Source organism: Coffea arabica, chromosome 7e (assembly GCF_036785885.1).
Source record: "Coffea arabica cultivar ET-39 chromosome 7e, Coffea Arabica ET-39 HiFi, whole genome shotgun sequence".
Lineage (NCBI taxonomy): Eukaryota > Viridiplantae > Streptophyta > Magnoliopsida > Gentianales > Rubiaceae > Coffea > Coffea arabica.
This window is the reverse complement of record NC_092323.1, coordinates 21,753,282-21,763,487: the sequence shown is the minus strand read 5'-3', so window position 1 is coordinate 21,763,487 and position 10,206 is coordinate 21,753,282. Positions and strand designations below refer to the sequence as shown.

General features: G+C 39.0%; 1 long non-coding RNA gene across 1 annotated transcript; it reads right to left on the bottom strand.

The window, feature by feature from the left end:
- Positions 1 to 5,237: 5,237 nt before the first annotated feature.
- LOC113700437 (uncharacterized) lies at positions 5,238 to 8,199 on the bottom strand. The gene is made up of 3 exons (XR_003450679.2): positions 7,993 to 8,199; positions 6,155 to 6,231; positions 5,238 to 5,407 (listed from the first exon to the last, which is right to left on the bottom strand). It is a non-coding gene; the product is annotated as an uncharacterized lncRNA (long non-coding RNA).
- Positions 8,200 to 10,206: the final 2,007 nt, after the last annotated feature.

Here is a 10,206-nt window from a genome sequence, read left to right as displayed (position 1 = left end):
CTTTTTGACCAAATGCACGTGTCCAACTCTGCATGGCTTCCTACGGTAGCAGTCTTCCTACCATAAAGGTTTCCGTATACAACATCAACGACAAAACATCAATTCATAAAGGGTTATTATCACTTTACCCTCTTAATATTTGGTGCTACTATCAATTTTCCCTTTAACGTTATCTTTTAATAACTTTATCCCAAGATTAAAGGTCAAACTTAACGGAATTTGTTAATTAAAGTAAAAAGACATGTTTAACCCTTAAAATTATTATCACTTTACCCCCATAAAATATAGTCTCATTATCAATTTATCCCCTAGAGTTATTTTTTAGGCAATTTATCCTGCCATTAAACCAACTTAACAAGTTAAAAAACTTTAGAAGAAAATACCCTCCTCTTTGCATAATAAAAATAATAAAAAATTTAAAGTGACTCTTCTCCTTTTTAGTATCAAGAAAAAAAGTCAAAATATTAATTTCTTTCTTCTTAGTAATTTTATTAATATTGAAAAAAATAGAAAGACAGAGAAGGGGAGGGGGAACGGGATAGGGAGAGAGAGAGCTCAATTTTTTTTTAAAAAAATTACAAATAAAAAAGAATTAAATACTTTTATCATTTTTAAAAATTATTTTACTTTTTTGTTTGCCATTAAATTCCAATTCTAATCTCGACAACCTTAAAGTAATGCGATAATGTTAGACTTTTCTTTATTTTCTTTTTTTTGCAAAATCTAACTTTTTGTCTCCTTCTTTCCTATCGCTTTTTCTTTTCCTAGTATTAACAAATGTGAAAAAAAGAAATTTGAGAAAACCTTTTATTTTTTTGTTTTTCAATCTCTTAAAGTAAAAAAAAAAAGAAGAAGAATAACCATTCCAATTTTTTTATTTTTAATTATATATAAAAAAGGGTAAATATATTTAAAATTTTTTGACCATACTAGTTAGATTAACGATGAGGTAAAATGTCTAAAAAATAATGTTAAGAACTAAAGTGATTGTATCACTATAATCTAAATGAATAAAGTGATAATAACAATGTAGTAATGCTATAAAATAAAAAGGTATTTTTTTCAAAATTTCTTAATATGTTAAATTGAATTACTTATGGGGATAAAGTGACTTAGGGTTGTAAATGAGTGGAACTGAGTCGAATTTTGGCATAATCGAGCCGAACCTTAACTTAATTTTGTTAAACTCGAACTCGACGACCTGACAATTTAAAACTCGAGCTCGAGCTTGACTGGATTCGAGCCGAGTTTGAGCTCAAGCTCGAGTTCGAAAAAATAAAAAAAATAATTATTTTAGTTTTAAAAAAATAATAAAATAATATTTTTCTTAATAAATAATAAAAATATTAAGGATATAATTTTATTATTAAAATAAAAATAAAAAAATATACATACTCGATATTGAAATAAAAAATAATATATATATATACACTCAAGCTCGCGAGGCTAACGAACTTAATATTTTGATCTCGAGCTCGACTTGAGCTCGATATTGATCGAGCTCAAGTCGAGCTTGACTCGAACAGCTCGCAAGTAGTTGGGTTCGTTTGCAGCTCTAAAGTGACTAAAAAATAACGTTAGGAGGTAAACTGATAGCAATGATATAATTTAAGGGGGTAAAGTGATAATAACCCATATGCATTTTGATTTAGGTCGGTTGTCTTCCTCCAACGGCAACCAAACCCTAGCGCATTTTACGAAGCAGAATTTCTGGATTAGAAATTTCTGTAATGGATCTGTCTTGCTATGTCAGATAATACTCTTGACAACTCAGATAATACTCTTGACAACAAAACTTGTTGACCGCCCACAGCCACTTGGCAGCGCAATTCATTTTATCAACGACACAGCACTCACCGACGTCACCGTGTGGGGTCCCCACTCCACAGGGACCATATTCCCATGTGTCCGGGCCTGGTAAATCTGCTCCGGAAGTGCATCAAATATTAAATTGAATACTCTAGTTGAGGATATTCTTAGCTTGAGAGCTCTGTTTCAAATATGCTCTTTTTGTGTTATATCTAAAAATGATAATCATGTTAGTATTAGAGTTGGTGAATATGCCTTAGGCATCATACATGATGAGGAATGGATCAATCCTCTGTGCTATTGAGCACTTTTTGTATAGAAATGAGGGGCCTTTGCTCCAAGTATAAAATTCAGTTGATGATCAATATATTACTAATATCGTTTCGAAAAAAAATTAACTACTATATATATAGTACGTAGTACTACGTGCTTATCACTCTTCACCTCATGCCTTCTGGCCTTCTCAACCATGCTTAATTTGCAAATTTGAACATTCTTCGGAATCCAATCTTCAAGCCATTGCTCAAAGTAGAAATCAAATGGAGGCCGGGACCAGGATAGGAACTCGTAATAGGAAAATATTGGCCTATTGCGCTCACAAAAGAGCAGCCATCCGCATGTCCTTTCATTCATTATGCACGGTATTAGGGAATTTGACCCTGCTCTTTTCAACCTCACCCACGTCAACAATGGCCACCCCGGATATCCCACCTTCTTCTTCTGCTCTTGACCTCGAGGCTGCTCATCAACTTGAGGAGCAAAGGATTGATCCACAAACAGTTTCCAGTGATGTTCATCAAGTTAATTATGCAGCATATCATTTTGATTGGGCAGCTGTAATCGTTGCATTTTGCTTGACTTCAGCAGTGGAGATAGCTCTTCAATCCCTTCAACCCCAAATCAAACTCCCACTCCTCATGCACTTGCTCTCTCTTGCTATGCTCTTTGCCTTCGCCTCTGTTTTTATGTCCAACTTCATCTCCTTCACTTTCCCAAACTTTAGACATGCTTTGATGTTGGTGGCAAAGCTATCAATTTTCACAGCCTTCTTATTTGCTCTAACTGTACCTTTCCCAACTTCATCTCCTTCACTTTCCCAAACTTTAGACATGCTTCGATGTTGGTGGCAAAGCTATCAATTTTCATAGCCTTCTTATTTGCTCTAACTGTTCCTTTCCCACTCTCTTTCAAGCTCATGTCTTGGTCCGTTTTTGGCCTTTGTTTGCTGATCATCGTCGTCTTTGCTGCAGCTACCACTAGACGAGTTCCACATGCATAAATATAGAGATACATAAATAAGTGTTGGCGGATTATTGGCAATATAAAAAGATGATCCATAGAGGGTCCAAACTCCACGGGAGTTGGTTCATGCTGCTGCTAAGAATTAAAAAGAAAAATTGAAGATATGTCATGAAACAGATAAATAAAGCTGAAAACGTGGAAGCAAGAAGCACGTCTTTGTCAAGAGAAGAAGGCGTGGTCTCAGCAGGAAAGCGTAGAAATTAACAAAGGAAGCAAAGAAGGCGTGAGTTCGTAATCACGCCTTTTCTGGGAAAATGCTCAAGAAACGTGAGCTCAAGTGGGCAAGTGGATCTGCAACCAATTCTGTTAGCAAGGTCACGAGGGCTAGCTGAACCAAGGACACCAAAGAATTAGTTACTAGTAGCTATAAATTGGCCAGGAACAGAGAGGAGAGGGTAGGAATTTATTAGCTAAATTTGGGATTGTTCCCTGAGCATTCTTCTTTCTGTTTCTTCCTTCATTCTTGTCATTTCCTTTCCTTTACCGCCAATTCTGTATCCTCTTATTCAGTCAATACCAATATTATTTCGTTTGATTGCTTAACCGTTCTTAATAGTTTTTTCTTGCTGATAATCATAAGTTCTGCGCAAGTAAACTGTATCAAATTCCATTCTCGGCCACTCTATTGCCTAGTTACTATTCGATACCATCACAGTGGTATCAGAGCAGAGCTACGAGCCAACGGGATGTCTAAAACTCATGAGGAAGCACTAAGAAGGGAGCTCACTGAGTTGGGGAGTGTGGTGAGGACTTTTGCTAATAAACATGATGGGGTAGAACAGACTGTGAGGGCAATAGAGCATAGGCAGGAGAGCACAGATAGAGCTATCAAAAATTTAGACCAAAAATATGAGGGTATGATGAACATGATGGCCCAAATTATGTCCAAATTGAATGATAAGGGAAAGGAGGTAGGGGACAGCCACCCAGGAAATGGCCAGATTGTAGAGGGAGTTAAGGGAAAAGGTGAGGGGAAGGGAGGATCCAAACTGCCTAGGATGGGTTTTCCTCTGTTTAATGGGACCAATCCTAGGGAGTGGGTGAGGAGAGCTAACAAGTACTTCCAGATATATGGAGTAGAGGAAGAAATGAAAATTGATATTGCCCAGCTCTATCTCAAGGATAGAGCAGACATCTGGTTTCATGGAATGTACTCTGAAAGGGGAGCAGTTCCATGGAGGGAGCTGTCCTTACCAATCTGTGAGAGGTTTGGAGAGGGAGTTCCACAGGAGGCCATTGAGGAGTTCAATAAATTGGTACAAACTGGCAGTGTAGCAGACTACCTGGAAAAATTTGAGATGCTGAAATCACTGGTGATGATCTCACTCCCTGGACAACCTGATTCCTATTATAAATCCTGTTTCCTTAGTGGTCTTAAGGATGAAGTTGTCAACATGGTCAGGATGACCAAACCACTTACATTAGCAGATGCCATTGAAATTGCTAAACTACAGGAGAAAAATCTAGAAGCCATTAAAAAAGCACAGGGTAGGGGCATATAGAAACCTTCCTTGCCACCATTGTCACATACCACTAATTTCTCCAACAAAATGAAATGGCCTAACAACCAAAAACCAGACCACCATACCAACAAGAGTACCAAACTAGGGGGACCATCAACCAGTCACTACAAGGGAATCACTCCCTCTGAATTTAGTTATAGAAGGGAGAAGGGGTTGTGTTTCAAGTGTGCTGAACCATATACCTTAGGACATACCTGCAAACAAGCTCATGTTCATTACATAGTGATAGATAAGCCTACTGAACCTGACATTCCATTGGAGGGACAAGGGGAGAGTGCTGAAGAGTATAGTGACTGTTCAGAAAGAGGTATCTGCAAGGAGAACATAGAGGTCTCCATTCATGCTTTAGCAGGGGGGAATGAACACAAAACCATCAAAATGAGAGGGAGACTTGCAGGAAGGGAGCTGCTGATACTTATTGTGACGCCCCCACTTCTCCCTAAGGCGAACCAAAGGGTATCCGCGGAACGCCTGCCTAGCTCTCGCCAGGACTCAAGCAATTCCATTCAACTTATAGCCGGACCACACAATACAAACCAATAACTTAGATACAATAAATGCGGAAGCGTTCAAACTTAATAATAGTCATTCAATATCCAACCCGCACATCAGGTGTTCAACAACCATCATATATCCCAAATATACATCATGCTCCAAAAGTTACATTCGGATTCCAAAATACAACCCAAAAGCCAAGACAAAGTCAAAAGTAATAGAAACCCTAAACAAAAGCGTAGCAGGAAGGTTCCTTCGATACCTCGCCAAGTTCAATCCTGTTAAGGAAAACAAATCTACAGGGTGAGCAAAACGCTCGTGAGGCCAAGAACACACATGCAGGCACATAGCTCAGGTAACAAGCCAAGTAACAATTCAAGTAAAAAATTGCAAGTAATTAATAATGCCAACAAAATGTAACCAAAACAATTCAAGGATATGGTAGCTCTCAGGAGCTAAGTTCCACATTTTTGCCGATGTCATTCGTATATCTCCCCGCGTTGACTCTCCGTCAACCGGGTTGATATTTCATATCCGTAGTTCACCACTTACTTCTCATCCGTCCACCATACACCGCTTCGGGCCCGCAAGACATTTAGAAGGCTATACTCCACGAGTATGCCAAGCAAGATCTCTCAAATAGATCAAGCTTATCATGTAATTCTCATGGCTCACCAAGGTTCCCGACCAAGCCCATGCCGGCTCGAGTTCCAAGGTCGGCCTATGAGTTTGGGCGTCCCCCATGTATCATGTAAGTGTCGAGGAGATTCACTCCAACGACGTATGCAATCATAGCATACCATTTCATGTATTCAAACATTTGACATGTTTAAGCAGGCATTTCAAGTCATGTAAACCAGGCAAATCATGTTAGACATGAGTCATTCGTGCCAAATGAGAACGAGTGCGATTAAGTACACACTCGACTCCATTTTTTCAAAATCAAATAGACTAAGCATGTAATCAGGTAAGTCAAGCATGAATCAAGACTTTAGAGTTCAAATAGGCATACACTTGACACTCACCAGTTATGCAAGCAAGTAGGTTGGAGGGAGAGTTCAAACTTCCACGGTAGGGTCCTCTTGGAGGTCCTCGTGCGTGCCTGAACATCGAATAGTAGATAATTACTATAGGTCCCCAAGTGGTGAGAAAGATTGGACACGGGTAAGGTTCGGAAATATTTGAAAACTTCGTTTGACTTGTCTTTGAAGTTGGATTCTCAAAAGGGTGCAGGACTCGAGTAAAAATCGGATTATTATCCTTAAAATCATTGGTTGGAAACGAGTACGAGCAAAACGATTGCAAATCGAACGATCGAAATCGAAAGAGGGCTGGCCACGCCACAATCCGGCCGGAACCTGGCCGGATTGGAGGCAGTGGCTAACCTCCTTTTTTTTTCAAACTTCGCCACCAATCCGGCCAGAAACTGGCCGGATTCAAGGCCGGATTCTGGTAAAATTGTTCCTTCGTGGATTTCCTTTGAAATTCCAGAATTTTCAATTTTTGGTCAAATCTTTGAAAAATCATAACTTTCTTTCTACTAATCGAAACTTGATGAATTTGGTACCGTTGGAATCGTCTTCCAAAGTACTAAAAGTCATTAGAAGACACCATTCCATGAATCTAAGTGGAAGGTATTAAAAAATGAGCCTAAAGTTGCTGTTCTAGATTACCAGGATTGAGCCGGGGTTGGTTTTTCGCTAACTTTGGAAATTCGGCAAAAATCACTCGTTGCAAACCGGCCCTTGAAACTTATAACTCGATTAGAAGTGCAAGTAAAGTTTTGAACAGAACAAGCGGTTCAAGAATCGGAGTTTCGAGTACCGAGATACGGTAGTTCAAAGTTGGGAAAATTCAAGACTGTTACAAAATTTCCAGATTTGGTTCCGACTTTGGACCTTTTATTAAGTGCCGAAACGGACTTGGATTGACACCAAATTTTGCAGTATAATACTCCCATATGAAGGGTATCTCCCTATCAAATTTCATGGAAAAATACCCTCGGAAGGGTGGTCATTCAATCAACCAAAGTTTGGAAAAATCCTTAAGGCAATCTGTCCAAATCTAAGGTTTCAAAAACGAGGCAGTCGCCGTATTTTGATCATAACTCCCTCAATTTAACTCGGAATTGGGAATGGTTGATAGTGTTAGAAAATACATTCACAGGGCTAAAATTTCACAGAAGAAATCGTTAGAAGTTTCAGCATGCAACTGGCTCGAATTTAAGCCTAAAGTTGCAGCATCAACAAATCATTTCGGCAGAACGGAGAAACAGGACAGCTGACTTCAGATGAATGGTGTGGCTCACACACATAAAACCAGAAGGTGAATTATACACCGTTGGAAACATGGGAACGTCTAGATTCAAATGCCGCTAACGGCACTTGATTTCGACGTCGGAGTACGGAGTTATGGACGAAACACGAACACTGGTCTGGTTACGACGGCAACCGTTTTCCCAGATTACTAGCTTTGAAATAAATTCGTTTGACCCACCAAAACTCAGTATTTTTCAACGAAAATTTGTACACAACTGCTACAACATGTAAAAAACATAATCAAGCCATTAAATCCTCAAATTTCTGCATTAAAGTGACCGAACAGAGCAGGGGTAAAATGGGAACTTTTTGTTTCAAGAGTTCAATAACGTTTCTGGTAACAAAGCACCTTTAATCTACTTCCTTAAGCTCTAATTCAGCAACAAAACCATCATCAAACATCATCACAGCCATCAACCCAAAGTGGGAGTTCATAGAGCCCACGTTTAACAATTTTCCAACAATACAAGCTACTAAAGTGACGATTCTAGCTCAAATGCATAAATCAAACTCCAAAAGACAAGTTTAAGGTGATTGATTACTACCTACTTTGATGGCTGGTTAGGACAGATTTTTCGGCCCTTTGAAGCTTGAAGAAACCGTGGATAGCTCCTTCCTTTTGCAGCTAAGTTGTTGTCCAAGTGAAAAGCTAAATGAACGTGAAGTTTGGTGAGAATCTAGGGAAGTTTTGGTAAGGATTTGGATGAGTTTTGGAAGAAAGAAATGGTGAAGCTTCGGTTGTCCCTTGCAGCTGCTAGCCGTCCATTGCAGCAGAAGAAATGAAATGAAATGCGGTTTTGAAGCCTTTGCGTACGAAAGACGCTTGACGTCAAATCTCTTAATACGTCAAATCAATTATAACTAGTACCCTACGCGCGCGTTTTGTGTTCGATTTCACTTACGTTTGTTGCACTAGTGCACTAAACCTCTAGGGCACTTACATTCATATAAATATTATTCATTCTTAATTGTCCCAAAATAATGGTCCAAAGTCCCTCAATTAAGCGCGCACGTGCAAACACGTATTTCTAATTTAGGCACAATAAAAATTGAAACCTTCGAGAAATTCTTATAACGATCGTACCACTAACTATCACTTGAGTACTTAAACCTAAATTTACCTATTTTAGGACCATTGTACATATCCCCAAATTTTCGAGCTTAGTGTACTCCCAATTGGCTAAAGTGTTTAGACACGTTTTCACTTTTTCACTAAACAAGTTTCTGAGAAAATAATTTTTGAAACGAGATACTTTAAAAATATAACGAAGCTATAAAACCATGTACTTAGGTCTAATAAGGATAGAAAATAATATTCGGGGCAAAAATCCAAATAGATAATTAATTGAGCCAAAATTAGGGGTTTTAACAATAATAATTTTACGAGTCCTCACGTGAATTGAGTATTAATTCCTCCATTAACCTTTCTTAATCTATTATTGATCGTTCTTAATTCTTCAATATTAATATACTCCCTATTCAAGTATAGCCTAGAAAAACATGCACCCGTCGTTCCGGACTAATCAAATTTTCGAAAAGCGAATTTTTCAACAAAACGCTTTAAAATTATAAAGAGGCGTCATTCCATATAAATGGATTTAAAATGGTCGAAATAAATAATTCGAAGAAAATGAGTGAATAATCATTTAAATATTCCAATAATATTCTATAAAAATAAGAAAATTTTCGGGTTCTCACACTTATTGGTAGTGACAATACTCACTGCTTCATAGATGAAAGTTTGGCACAAGATCTGAAGATGCAGACTACAAGTACAACCTTCGCGGATAAATGTGGCTAATGAAGAAAAGCTGGGGTCCAGGCAACTCCTACAGGAGGTAGGTTGGGAGATGCATGGACACAACTTCCATCACCAATTCAACACACTCAAACTGGGCAGTTGTGACCTGATACTTGGAGTGGACTGGTTGGCCAAGCACAGCCCCATCGAATTTGACTTCCAGCAGCTAACTATGAAGTTTTTGAAAGGAAAAGTGCCAGTAATGCTGAAGGGGGAGGCAGAGAAGCTGAAGTTGAAGGCCATGAAGGGAAGCAGACTTGCCAAGTGGAGAAGGAAACAGAACTATGGAATCACTGCCCAAATCTACCTAGTAGAAGAAAGTGGAGGGGACCAGGGGCAAATTCCAACAGAAATGAGAGAACTACTGGGGCAGTTTGAGTCAATATTTGATGAGCCACAAGGCATGCCTCCAGTCAGGAGCCATGATCATGTCATCCCACTAAAAGAATGAGCAACACTTTTCCAGAACAGGCCATACAGATGTCCTTATGTGCAGAAGGCTGAGATAGAGAAGCCGGTCAAAGAAATGCTACAGATGGGGATTATTCAAACTAGCAACAGCTCTTTTGCATCCCCAGTCTTACTAGTGAAGAAGAAGGATGGTAGCTGGAGATTTTGTGTTGACTACAGGCAACTCAATGAGCGGACAATCAAAGACAAATTTCCAATGCCACTGATAGATGAACTGATTGATGAATTGCATGGCTCCAAATTCTTCACCAAAATAGACTTGAGATCTGGATACCATCAGATACGAGTTAAGGTGGAGGATCAACACAAAACTGCATTCAGAACTCACCAGGGGCTGTATGAGTTCAAGGTCATGCCATTTGGGCTGACCAATGCCCCAGCCACCTTCCAGAGCCTCATGAATCACATCTTCAGGGAACAACTCAGGAAGTATGTCCTGGTATTCTTCGATGACATCCTAATTTACAACCCTAACTGAAATAGTCAC